Here is a 14276-nt window from a genome sequence, read left to right as displayed (position 1 = left end):
ACCCCTCCCCCATCTTCCCCCGCCTCCCCCTCTCCTCTCAGCCCAGGCCCACCACCTCCCCCGCCCCTGGCTCTCAGAAAGCCCTGGAAAGGCTGCTTTCTTTGAGACAGGAAGGTGTCCTCAAGTCTCAGGAAGGAAAAACAGTCAAGCTGAACCCACCAAGACCGTCTCCTAGGGGCCGGGGCTGGCACGGGGCCAGGACTGACATCACCTGGGAACTGCCACGGCCACAGCTGCAACACGCCTCCTGGGGGGACGAGCTTTTGCTATTTAAAAAAATAATAATAATAATAAAAAAAACCGTTTCCAGTCTGGTGTTTTTAAATGTGCTTTTTATAGTGGGCCCTGGGGCGTGGGTGTTCTGGTGTCCCCCCCCACTCCCCTTTTTCCTCACGTCCTGATTTTCACACCACACAATGCAGCCTTTGACCAATTCCAGCTCATTCCCGGGGATTCTGGGTGGGACCTCCTTCCAGTCTCTGATCCCCTCAGATTATCTTTTATCTATCTAGATACATTTAATTTTAACTTTAAAAAAATATATCAATAATATTTGCCCATGGTACCAAATTCAAGTTACCCAAGAGCATCAGGTGAAAGTAAGCCTCTCCCCCAGCCTCCATCACCTCCTGTCTGTCTGCTGAGGCAATCCCTCTTTTATTTTATTCAACAAAATCTCCTCTAGTGCTTACTAGTGCCACTCTTCTAAGCAATTATCTAATATTAATTCGTTTAATCTTCAAAAAAACCATGTGAGGTAGGGTTTCCATTGGCTATATTCTTGTGAATATTGCCAAAGGTATTCTATGCACAGAGAAGCATATCTAGATCTATAGTCTTACCTGCTAACTCCCTTTTTAAAAATAGAAGCTTATTATACACCCTGGTCTGCACTTTGCTTCATTTACTTAAAAATGTGTACTGAAATCATTCCATATTGGTGCATAAAGAGATTCCTCATTCATCTTTACAGCTGCATGGTATTCCCTTCTATGGAAGGATTACCATAATATAATTAATGTGTCCACTCTTGGGTGGACATTAGGGATGTTTCCAATGTTTTCGCTTGTGAATAATGCTGCAGTGAATTGCCAAAGTGATCTTTCCAAAGCATGACTTGGACCTCATCAGTCCAATATTCAAAAATTCTCCACCTTTCTCTTGTATGCAGAAGGGCTTCTTGAATGTAGGGGTTATCAAGAACCCTTCTGAGATGCCGATGAAAGCAATGAACCTGCTCTCTAAAAACAGCTCATGGACAACTGAGCTTCATATGAAGTTCAGAGACTCCTGGAAACCCCAACATGGTCACAATAATGCCAAGACACCTCCCCCTGGCTGTGTGATGTGCCCATGGCTTTGAACTGGGCACTCTCCACTGCCAGCTTCGCTGCTTCTAAGTTACAGGGCTGTGGGAAAATTGCTTAATCTCACCAAGCCTTGGTTTTCTCATCTCTAAAATGGGGCTAATTATAGTGGCTTCCCCCTAGGATTGTGAAAAATAAATTAGATCCAGACTCTGAAGTACTTAGCTTGGCGCATAGCAAGTCCTTAACCCAGGTTAGCTATTGTTTCTGCAAGACGCGTTCCAAACTTATTCATTTATTCAACAAATATTTATTGAGAACATATTATAAGCAGAGAACTGGGGGGTTCAGGGAGGTGAGGAGAGGGAGAGACTTGTAAAACATCACACCAAACCAAGCAGCCATGTGTGACAGCGTGCTCCGGGCTCTGATGGTAGAAGAGGCAGGGGGCTCAGAGAACACAGAAGAGGAGGTAGCTAAGGCACCTTGGGGTGGGGATGGCCAGGAGAGACTCTGCAGAGAGCTTCTGACTAGAACAGAAGCTACAGGAGGGGATAGACTTTGCCTGTGTTTCCCACTGCTACCTCACCTGGCACGTAGTAGGTGCGCACTAAATGGCTGTGGGTAAATTCACTGATAAAGGGCACTCTTCCACAGAAGGAGGACACAGGCAGAGGAACAGACTGGATTTCTGTACAATTCGGGCATATCCCTCCTTGCCAGCCCCTTGCCCACCACTTCTCTAGCCCCCTCCTCTCTCCAGCCGCATTGACTGTGCCGTTCCGGGCACTGTCCTACTGCCTGAGCTGCTCCCCTCACTGGAAAGATCGCTTCTTCTTTATGCGTCAAAATCCTCTTCACTTATCAAAACCCTGCTCAATCCCACCTCCACAAGAAAGGATTCCTGGACAAGTCTTCATCACCCCAACCACTCTCCCTTTCCAACTTTCCCATGACACTGTGTTTCTGCCTGGAATTGGCCAGGTCTCTTTTGGTTGTAAGTGACAGAAATCCAGCTCAAAGTAGCTAATGGAAAAAAAAAAAAAAAAAGTGAGTTATTGGTTTCCAGAACTGAGTTCAGGGCACCGATTTCAAGGCTGAATCCAAGTGATGTTATGATATAATTAGAACTTTCTCCATCTCTCATCCCTGTTTTCCTGGATGTCAGCTTCATTCTCAGAGAGTCTCTCCTCTTTTGGTGGCAAAGATGGCTGCCAGCAACTCTAGATCATGACTTATCCTTTTAGAAACCCCTTTGGAGCGGCCCCTTCCCCTAGTAGTTCCAGCAAAAGTCCAAGAGAAGACCCCCACTGGCCTACCTTGGGTCACATGCCCAACCTTGTGCCAACCCCTATGGCTAGAGGGACAAAGCCAGGCCTAGTTCTGTGCTCATCTCTGAAGTGGATGTGGGGTTTGCCTGGCCTGAGCTACAAGAACTGAGAGTGGGGGAGGGGTGGTTTTCCAAAAGAAATGGCCACTCAGCCCGCAAAAGCCCCAGATGTCACTAGTTATAGATGTAACAGCTATGCCTCTGTTGGAGCACTGGCCACACTGCCACCAGGAACTTGAGTTATTTTTGTAGGATGTGTCTTCCCCCGAATCTGTGAGCTCCCTTGGAGCAAGGTCCCAGCCCAGGGTCCAGCACATGGACTCAGCTTGATGGACACCAGAGTGCTTCCCTCCTCTCCTTCATGAGCCGGGCCCTCTTTGCACTCAGTCTGTGTTTTGGCCAGCTTTGGGAAGACCCTGACCCTAGCCAGTGCAGTGGCCAGGCCCGTGGAAGTGCACGTGATCCCTGACTTCTGCCCTATCCCTCTGGCACAGAATGTCCCCACCACAAAGGGATCGGGAGGTCCAGTTCTCAGTCCATGTCATCTATGTGACCTTGAAATAGTCCCTTCCCCTCGCTAAGCCTCAGTGGTCCTTTCTGTTCAATAGGGTTTGGGAGAGGCATTTGACCTGAGAGGCATTTCCTCCTTTTCAGCCCATCAAGTCCCTCTTTACAACTTTTTCCACGTCAGGGTACCACCTGTGCTGCCAGTTATATAATATTTTTTTTCTTTAAATGAACTGTCTTTTAAAAACATAGATATATTCATTTCAAAAGGGAACTTTAGATCCCTCCATAAATGGAAAACCAGTATCTTGTGCCATAAATAGAAGGTAACCATAAAAATAAGTACAATGAAAACAAAACAATGTCATTAAATTTTTGCCAGATCCGGCTGCCTGCCGAAGGCTCAGAGGTGGAGGCCTGCTCTCCGTTAAAAAGGGAAGTAAGTGTTAAGAGAGGTGTTAAAAACACACCAGCATTCAACAGAGACTTTCTCCTCAATAACAAGTTGAAGGAAAATGGGAAAGGGAGGAAAATTCCACTCTGGGCTCAGTTGTTCTTAAGCTGAGAGTGGCTCCACCTGGCAGCAGCTCAGGTGGGACCTGTCCCAGTCTTAGGAAGCTGTCCCGCCCATGGAGGGGCTGTGCCTCCCCCCGCACACAGGCCAGGTTGGGAGGGGTCAGAGCCCAGCCTGGCTAGAGCTCAAGTTTGGAGCTCTGGTTCATGTTTCATGGACAGAGGAGTCTCTGCCTGCTCAGTCCCAGCTCCTCTCACCAAGCATGGCCTGGGGTTAATGATGTAGTTTTCATTTGCATAAATTTGCATGAAGAAACTCTGGGAAGATTAGAAACTAATAAAGGTGGGAACCAGGCAGATGGGAAACAGAGTGGGAATGAGACTCTTCACAGGATCCCTTTTTTATACTTTTTGAACTATATGAATATATTACTGACTCAAATTTTAAATAATAAAAACAAACATTTATTAGCACCTGCTATATAAGCAGACTTTGTGTTAGTCACTGAGTTCATTCATACATTCACTCATTCACTCTTTTATCACTGTGCTTCTGCCACTGGCCCCTTTACTGTTCCTCAGATACACCAAACTCTTTTCTACCCCAGGGCTTTGCACATCCTGTCCATGTTGCTTGGGATGCTAGCCTCTTCTCATTCTTCAGGCTGCATCTTAAACATCATCTTCTCAGGAAGTCCTTGCTAAACTGCATTATTTAAAGCAGAGATTAGCAAACAATGGCCCATATTCCAAATCTGGCCCACCACTTGTTTTTATAAATAAAGTTTTATTGGAACACAGCCACGCACATTCATTTACATATTGTCTATGGCTGCTTTCCCATTATAATTCACACTTAAGAATTGTGACAGGGCCTCCCTGGTGGCGCAAGTGGTTGAGAGTCCGCCTGCCGATGCAGGGGATACGGGTTCGTGCCCCGGTCTGGGAGGATCCCATGTGCCGCGGAGCGGCTGGGCCCGTGAGCCATGGCCGCTGAGCCTGCGCGTCCGGAGCCTGCGCGTCCGGAGCCTGTGCTCCGCAACGGGGGAGGCCACAACAGTGAGAGGCCCGCATACCGCAAAAAAAAAAAAAAAAAAAAAAGAATTGTGACAGAGTCTGGATGTCCCTCAAAGCCTAAAATATTTACTATTTGGTCCCTTAACAGAAAAAGTTTGTTGACCCCTGATCTAAAGCAATCTTTCCCTCTTCCCAAGTTCTTTTTTTTTTCCTTTTTCTTTTTTTTTTCCTTTTTCTTTTTTTTGATTGAAGTATAGTTGATGTCCAATGTTGTGTTAGTTTCTGCTGTACAGCAAAGAATTCAATTATACATTATATATATATATATATATGCATTCTTTTTCATATCCTTTTCCATTATGGTTTATCACAGGATATTGAATATAGTTCCTTGTGCTATACAGTAGGACCTTGTTGTCCCCAGTTCATCTTGATTGATCACTACATTTATTTATTTCATGGCGCTTACAACAGTTTATAATTATCCCGGTTGTTTTGTGTGTGTGTGTGTGTGTATAATTGTTTGTTGTCTCAAAGAAAACTTAAGAAACAAAAGCAGTTAGAAAACAAACAAAAATGTACTTGAAAAGAAGTTTTACAAGAGGGTCCAGGTTTTATAATGATAAATCACCAAATAAAAGATACAACAGGGCTTCCCTGGTGGCGCATGGTTGGGAGTCCGTCTGCCGATGCAGGGGACGCGGGTTCGCGCCCCGGTCTGGGAGGATCCCACATGCCGCGGAGCGGCTGGGCCCGTGAGCCATGGCCGCTGAGCCTGCGCATCTGGAGCCTGTGCTCCGCAACGGGAGAGGCCACAGCAGTGAGAGGCCCACGTACCGCAAAAAAAAAAAAAAAAAAAAAAAAAAAAAAGTTACAACAGATATTTCAAGGGAAAAAAATTACCAAGGATTAGTTTGTCCAAGGTAGAAAAAACAATTTTCTCACCTGATTATTATACCTGCAAAGGTAATCACATATTTTTGGACATAGTTTTGCAGAGGTAAGAAATAAAGTTGTTTTTGTTAGGGAGTCAGTAATTCACAGGAAATCTTCAAGGCTTTGATTATTTAGGGATTTAGAACTAGACAGAGGAGCCCTGGTTTTTCTCAGGGTATAAAGTGCTTTTATAATCTGACCTATTAGACAAAAACGGCAAAGACCCAGTTTGGCTTCCAAAACTTATCTGTTCCCCAGCCCTCTGCCCCACTATTAGAACATAAGGGAACATGATAACATTCTCCCTGAGGAAGATACTATGTCTGTATGGCTTACCTCTGTATTACCAGTACCTAGTACACGTCTGACTCATATCAAGGAAAATTGTAAAAGACTTTGAAATGGCAAAAAGCAAAAGCAAAACAAAACAAAACCCACAACAGGCTGTCCTATGGAATGCTATGCCTTGCCTTCACCTCATTTCAGGTTAACTGATTCTATGGTGGTAGATGCCTTTCCTTATCTTTGAGCTATTGTACATCTCTGTAAGTTGTAACAAGACTGATAATGATACAAATAATTCTTGGTCATAGAGAAGCAAATAAGTTTTACCTGCTGGAGGTACAACTGTCCCCACACCCCCACTCCCTTTCCCATCCCTCTTGGAAGAAAATAGTTTTGCATCTTCAGCAAATTAATTTCAGCATATGTATGCTTTGGATTCTCCTTTGAATTAGTTTTTAACACTTATTGTTTCCCTTATGAATTAATAATTTTAAAAAAACTTTGATACATGTTCATTTTATATTTGAACAAGAAGTATGATTTTATTCTATTGCAAAAATTATCTCTTAACATATATAATCTCTCGTTAAATATTTATATAATGAATGCTGGAGTGAATAGTGAATATGTTCTCATAGCATGCTGTACTTCTCATAGCACTGATTTAATAATTTAATATTTATAGTTATTTGTGCATTCATTTGTATATTATCTGTTTCCCCTGATCATAAGCTCCATGAGGGCAAGGACTTTGTCTGACTTGCTTCCCACTGTGTTCCCCAGAGACTAGCAGGGTGGCTAGCACTGACACACAGTAGGTGATTATATACACATATATACGTATGCTTGGGTGCTTGTATATGTATATATACACATGTATATGTCATATATATATATGGAGAGAGAGAGAGAGAATGTGTTATGTGCTGCCCAGTTTAGAATAGACCTGGACACCTCTGTAAAGCTCCCAGTACAAGATGGAATGCTTTCAAATTTCTGGGATAAACTAAATAAACAGAAGGAGAAAGAAAGGAAAGAAGGGAGGAAGGAAGAAGGGAGGGAGGCAAGAAGGAAGAATGAAGGAGGGTAGAGAGGGAGGAAGAAAGAAAGAAGGAGGGGAGGGAGGGAGGGAGGAAACCAGTGCTGGTTCTCTGATAGGAACGGGATGAGCTGGTGGCATTCAAGACACACCGCACGTCCCCTGTCCAACCTCAGGCACCACCTATCCTCACTGATGAGCTAGCAGAGGCCAAGATGCTCTGCGGGCTGCTGAGCATTTTATTGAGGAAGAGCTGCGATTACTGTGCGGCCTCTTCCACCCCCCACACTGCCTCCTGCTTCCCAGACTCTTCTCTGACCCTTCACCCAATCCAGCCCTCTTGTAAGTCACCTTCCTGAGTCCCTCCACTGTTGCTGGCCGCCTCCCAGACGCCCAGCCTGACCTTTAGTCCTTTCCATTTTGGTCATCACCAGGCAAAAGCCCTCTAACCCACTTGTTCTGATTCTATCATATCATCAAAACTCTATCCAAGGTCTGAGAGGTCCTTTGTCCTAAGTCTGAGCTAGAAGCTACCAGGGATATCAGGGTGATTAAATGTAGCCCCCTGCCGTCAGGGAGCTTGCAGTCTAGTGGGAGAGACCATATGTGTCCCTATGGAGTCCTCACACCATGAAGAACACTGGTGCCCACACATAGGCTCCTTATTTGTGACAGAGACCACCGGTTGCCCCTCATACCCATTCTCCCCTTCTCGTATAGAAGTAAAACCTCTGACTTTTAGCCGGACACTTAGCCACACAAAACAGACTCTATTTCCCAGCTTCCCCCTTGCAGCTAGTTCTAGCCATGTGACTAAATTCTGACCAATGGTACGCAAATGGTGCCTTTCCCCACCCCTCCACCCCCTGCCCGCTGGCTGTGGTGTAGACATGGGGGAGCCATCTGAGACCATAGGGACCAGGGAACACCCTAGGGATGGGGGAGCTACAAGATAGGAGGAGCCTGGGACCCCAACTCCATCGAGCTAGTCCTGGATTATTTACATCCAGACCTGAGAGCAATAAAATTCTATCTTCTTTATGCTATCATTACTTAGGATTTGTGTTACTTAGGATTACTTAGAACAAATGAGCCTATATGCTCTATATTCTAGTTGGTCATCCACTTTCTTTGCAATAGAATTCAAACAAGAACCGATATTTAGGGCCTCCCTGGTGGCGCAAGTGGTTGAGAGTCCGCCTGCCGATGCAGGGGATACGGGTTCGTGCCCCGGTCTGGGAGGATCCCATATGCCGCGGAGCGGCTGGGCCCGTGAGCCATGGCCGCTGAGCCTGCGCGTCCGGAGCCTGCGCGTCCGGAGCCTGTGCTCCGCAACGGGGGAGGCCACAAAAGTGAGAGGCCCGCATACCGAAAAAAAAAAAAAAAAAAAAAAAAAAGAACCGATATTTACTGTCCACTATGTGCCAGGCACTGTTTAAAAGTCTGGGGATACGGGCTTCCCTGGTGGCGCAGTGGTTGAGAGTCCGCCTGACAATGCAGGGGACGCAGGTTCGTGCCCCGGTCCGGGAAGATCCCACGTGCCGCGCAGCGGCTGGGCCCGTGAGCCATGGCCGCTGAGCTTGTGCGTCCGGAGCCTGTGCTACACAATGGGAGAGGCCACAACAGTGAGAGGCCCGCGTACCGCAAAAAAAAAAAAAAAAAAAAAAAAAGTCTGGGGATACAGAGAGAATCTCCACTGTGACAGAGCATACATTTTAGTACATAAGTAATTTTGTCTAAGTCATGTATGATTCTCCTCTTCCTACCGCCCCTCCTCCTTCCCTACTCATCCCCCATGCTCAGTGACTAGCGTAGCAATATACCATGCCCAAAGGACCATGAGAGAGAGGAAGCAGAGTGGGAAAGACATGGAATTTGTAGCCACATGAACTAGATTTAACTCCTAGTTTACCTTCTCAGAGACTCAGTTTCCTCATCTGTAAAATGTAAATGAAAGTAATAACTACTTCTTAGGGTTTCTGCAGGTGGGGAACAAAACGCGATAACGCAAGGAAAGCTTAACACATAGTCTGTGCTGAATAAAACATGGCTGCGAGAGTGTAACAATATTGCCGTGTAACAATATTATTAATAATTACCTGAGTAAAGGCAGCAAGGAGATGCTAGGGGTCTCCTTTCTGATCCAACTTCACCTCACCTCACTCCCTCCCAAGGCCATTCTTTCCTTCCCTTTGTCAAATCCGTGCCAGTTCCTGGTGCTTCTGCTTTCGCCTGTCCCTGAATGGAGAGCCGATGTCTAAGGAAATCCCCTTCACCACCCCATTCTGAAACAGCAGCCTCTCCCCTGCTTTGAGGTGGGCTCTCTTCACTTACATGTCTTCCCAGATTTGGGAAGTGGAAACACTCCTCTAGAAGGCTGCAGACCTAGTTACAAGTCTCTACCCTGTTGCTCTCAGTATGGTTGTGCACTCATTTCCCTGCTTTAGGACTCAGTTCCCCCCCCCCCCAAAAAAAAATACCAGTTGAACTTCTACTTAACCTTCAAGACCCGGTTCAACAGCCACCCCTTTTGTGAATCATTCCTTCATTGCCTCAGACAGAGTTTATGGCTCTTTCCTCTGTGTTCTCCCCCACGGTGCTTGGTACAATCATTCCGCTGTAACAGTAGCCATCACATCATCACATTACGTTTAACTACTTCCTGGCTTGTCTGTCTTTCTCTACTAGACTCGGAACTACTTGAGGACAGATTGTAGTTTATTTAGTCTGTATCCCTAGTGCAGATTACCTAGCAGGTAACATGGAAAATGAAACATAAGTGGATGGACAACTGGATAGATGGATACAAATGGATGATGAAATGTTTAGATTAATTGTGTTTTTATAGATGTCAGTTGCATAGATAATGATAGATGTGCCTAATAAATGATAGATATTTAGTAAAAGAGTGAATGAAGGATGGATGGTAGATGGAAGAGGAATAGGTGAAGAATAGATTGGTGAGTTGATGACTGGCTTGTGAATGATAGATACGAAGAAGTGAATGAGGAATATATGTTGAGTGGATACTTGATGTATGAGAAACAGTTGAAAGATAAATGACCAGTGGAATAACGGATGGATGGATGAGGGATAAGTAGATGCATAAAGAATGGGTGAATGAGGAACTAATGAATGCATGAAAGATGGTGGATGGCTATTAATGGCTGGTGAATGGTGGACAGATGAATGATGGATGGATGATAGATAAATGGATAGATGGAATTATGATGGTTGGCTGGGTGGCTGGCTGAATGGATGTATGGGTGATAAACAGGTTGATGAAGGGTGGATATAGAATGGATGATAGGTAAATGGATAGTGTGTTGGTGGTGAATGCATGATGATGGATAAGGAATAGATGGTGGGTGAAGGACGAATAGACGTTTGGCTAGATGGATGGTGGATGGGTGATAAATGAATCATTGGTGTTTGAATGGATGCATGAAAAATGGATAAATGATAGCTGGATAGACTGATGATGTGTGAACACTTCATGTATAGGCATGTGTGTTACCATGGATAATTTCTGAGGGTCTTTCTAACCCTGATATTTTGTGACTCCCTCTTTCCTGGGAGAGGAATGAAGCTGATGTTTGATAAGCTTCCATGAGCCAGGCCTCTTCATGGGCGCTTGACTTACATCATCTCTAGTAATCGTTGCAACAACACTGCAAGGCAGATATTGTTATGCCCACTTTACAAACGAGGAAAATAAGGTCCAGTGGGAGGAAGAGATTTTCTCAAGCCTGGCTCCACCTTGCTTCTGTGTCTCTTTTCTCCTTCTCCCTCTAGTAGTACCTCATCCCCTCTGCTAACAATTTTACACATCCCTGCACCATTCATGTTTTGCCTCCTCCAGGAGCCCCTCAACCCTGCCCCCAGGGAGCCTTCTATTCTACATTTGAGACCTCCTCGCCTGCCCTTTTCTACATTTCACTGGTTCCTACCATGATTCATAGTTTTCTTCAATACAACCATGTGTTGAGTGCCTACCATATGCTCGGCATTGAGCTTGGTGCTCTACATATGTTACCTCATTTTCTGTCCATGAGAGCCCTAAAGGTAGCTATTATTACCCTCAGTTTAAATGTGAGGAAGTCAAGACTCAGAGAAGTACAGTGACTGGCCAAGGTCACCAGCTAGTTAGTGATGAAGATGGGGGTGAAACTCTGGTCTGTTCAGTTCCAAAGCCTGCATCTTAAACCTTGATGCTATATTTCCTCTTGGCTACTGTGATGTTTGGTTATCCACATGTATTTGTTTAAGTGTGTATATACCTGTATGCCCACGTGTTTGTGTCCAATTCTTCCATGAATTGGAAGAGAGACACTTTCTCACACTTTTCCTGAACCCACTTCAGTATCAGATACAGAGTAGATCCACAGAACATTAATGAAGAAAGAACCACCTTAGACATCCTGGAGTTCAACTCCTTTATGTTCCCAGTGAGAACACCCTGGTCAGAGAAATGATGCAACATGCTCAAGGCCACACAGCAGGCTGATGGCTGAGCTAGGACCTGACCCTGAGCCTTGGTGCTCAGCCAAAAATGTACTGGGAGGAGGAGAAGAAGAGGAAGAGGAAGAGCAAGAGGAAGAAGGAGAAGGAGAAGGAGAAGGAGGAGGAGGGGACTTCCCTGGTGGAACAATGGTTAAGAATCCGCCTGCCGGGCTTCCCTGGTGGCGCAGTGGTTGAGAGTCCGTCTGCCGATGCAGGGGACACGGGTTCGTGCCCCGGTCCGGGAGGATCCCACATGCTGCGGAGCGGCTGGGCCCGTGAGCCATGGCCGCTGAGCCTGCGCGTCTGGAGCCTGTGCTCCACAACTGGAGAGGCCACAGCAGTGAGAGGCCCGCATACAGCAAAAAAAAAAAAAAAAAAAAAAAAAGAATCTGCTTGCCAATGCAGTGGGACACGGGTTCAATCCCCTGGTCTGGGAAGATCCCACATGCCACAGAGCAACTAAGCCCGTGAGCCACAACTACTGAGCCCGTGCGCTCTAGAGCCCGTGCGCCACAACTACTAAAACCCACGCACCTAGAGCCCATGCTTTGCAACAAGAGAAGCCACCACAATGAGAAGCCCGCACACCACAAGGAAGAGTAGCCCCCGCTCACTGCAACTAGAGAAAGCCCGCGAGCAGCAATGAAGACCCAACGCAGCCAAAAATAAATAAATGAAATAAATAAATTTATTTTTTTTTAAAAAAGAGGAGGAGCAGAAGAAAAAGAGGAAGAAGAAGGGAAAGGAGGAGGGAGGAGAAGTACAGCAGGTGTAACTCTCCGGCCACATCCAAAATAAATAGCCTCCATTCCACTGAGTGGTAGAAACTTAACCTTGGTCAATTCTGGGTGCCTTCTTTCACTTTCTCCTCTCAGGTCACCTACTCCCCCACCTCCCTGTATGTGCAGAAAGGCTCCTGGTCCAGGGGCCTGCACACCTACTCAGACATCTAGGTTCATGGCTTCCTTAGGTTCAACCCAGGAGTGGGACCGTTAAGTCCTGTTCTCTGATCCCTTAAGATTACCCTGGATTTCTGTATTCTTTCTTCAGGGTCACACACCAGTATCTAATCACTCCCTAGCTTCCTATATCCGACCCTCTGTATTACTTGGGATGCTAGTTCAGTTAGTGTAACACAGCCCAAACTATGTCCTAAAAAAGACAGAAGTTGATTTCTCTCTCACTAACCAGTAGAGAGTAAGAAGTGCAGCTGATATGGAGTCCCATGGTGTCAGAGACTCTGGCTCCTTCCACTTTGTTGCCCTGACGTCCTTCACATGTGGCTTCCATCATGTGGTCTAAGACGGCCTCTCCAGATTCTACCACCACGTCAAACTCCAGCTGGCAGGAGAAGAAGAGGAGTGGTGAGAGAATGTCCCTTTTCTCTTTAAATACATGACCCAGAAGTTGCACACACCATTGGGTTCACACATCCCTTGTCAGAACCTGGTCATGCAGCCGCATCTAATCATGAAGGACACTGGGAAATGTCGTCTTCAGGTATGTGGCCATCTGCAGCTATAGAAGAAGGGGAAATCCGATAATTGCATGACGACTAAGTATCTCTGCTACACTACCTTTCTCCCCACCTCCCAGATAATCTTTATCTCATTTCCCAAAGAGGAAAACCAATTCTGACTCATCTATTCTTCTCTTGAGGGTATAAATTGCATACCCTCAAATTCCTCAGGGCTTTGACTAAATTCCATCATTTTTCCAAACCAAAAGCTTAGGCTTTGAGACTCAGAAAAAAATGTCTTCCATTTCTGCCTCATTATCCCCTCTCTAAGGTTATGGAGGCCACTAACAAACAGGGGAAAGGTAAGGTGTAAAATACAGGAGATGCCTTCAACATTACAAAATGTTTACAGCTACAGATACAACTCAGACATCTCCTTTTCCTGATAGGTCTTTTGGTGGCTTCTCCTGACCTTAGACTCTTAGTCTTGGCTTAAAGGATAACTCCTCAAAGAGGCGTTCTCTGCCCATCCTATTTGTTTCCTTCCTAACAGAGACCACGATATGTAAGTTATAAATATATACACTTTATTTGGTTTGTGAATGACACCATGCCTGTCTTTTCATCTGTGCATCTTCAGCACCTGGCACAATGCCCAACTCACAGTAGATGCTCAGCAAATGTATTAGATTGAATGATGAATTTGCGTATCAGGGCCCTGTGAGGTGCAAAAAATGTTCAAATCGTTACCCAGGTGACTAAGAATGGAGTGGCTGTAACTGTATTTACACTTAGTGGCCCAGGAAGAACCATGTTTCTTTGACCCTAGAAGTCAAAGTATTAACATGGGTGGGGTTTTTCCCAGTGGCAGTGGGGGAGGCAGGCCGGAGGGCCGTGAGGGCGGCTACATCTTGAGAAATACCAGTCACAGACCTTCTCCTTGAACCCCAACCAATATCAAGATGTTCCCACCCATCCAGGACTTAAATCAACCCAGGAAAAAAGGGAGGAAGGGGAAATCTTGACTCACTCAATTTCATTCAAATCTGAAGTGACTATTTTTTTGTCTAGATTTGATTGAAGTTTGCATTTTTTGACATCAGGAAAAATAGGAGTTCAGGAGAAGCAAAATCCTTATAGAAAATGGAGTGTTAATGTTTTTTGCATGTCTGAGTACATGGCTGAGAGGTGTGTTTTGGCCACATTAGAATGATGCCATTCTGGAATCACTGATGGGTCAACTTATGAAAACTTGTAATCACAGAGTTAAAGTCACCCAATCTTAGAATCACATAAGGTTAGAATCATAACCTTATATTATGTATTCAGAAAGAAGGTTAGAGATTGTCTTAGTTTGGATTCCCCCGAAAGCAGAACCTG

Source organism: Mesoplodon densirostris, chromosome 16 (assembly GCF_025265405.1).
Source record: "Mesoplodon densirostris isolate mMesDen1 chromosome 16, mMesDen1 primary haplotype, whole genome shotgun sequence".
In the NCBI taxonomy this organism is placed as follows: domain Eukaryota; kingdom Metazoa; phylum Chordata; class Mammalia; order Artiodactyla; family Ziphiidae; genus Mesoplodon; species Mesoplodon densirostris.
The sequence above is the reverse complement of the archived record's forward strand: the minus strand, read 5'-3'. Positions refer to the sequence as shown.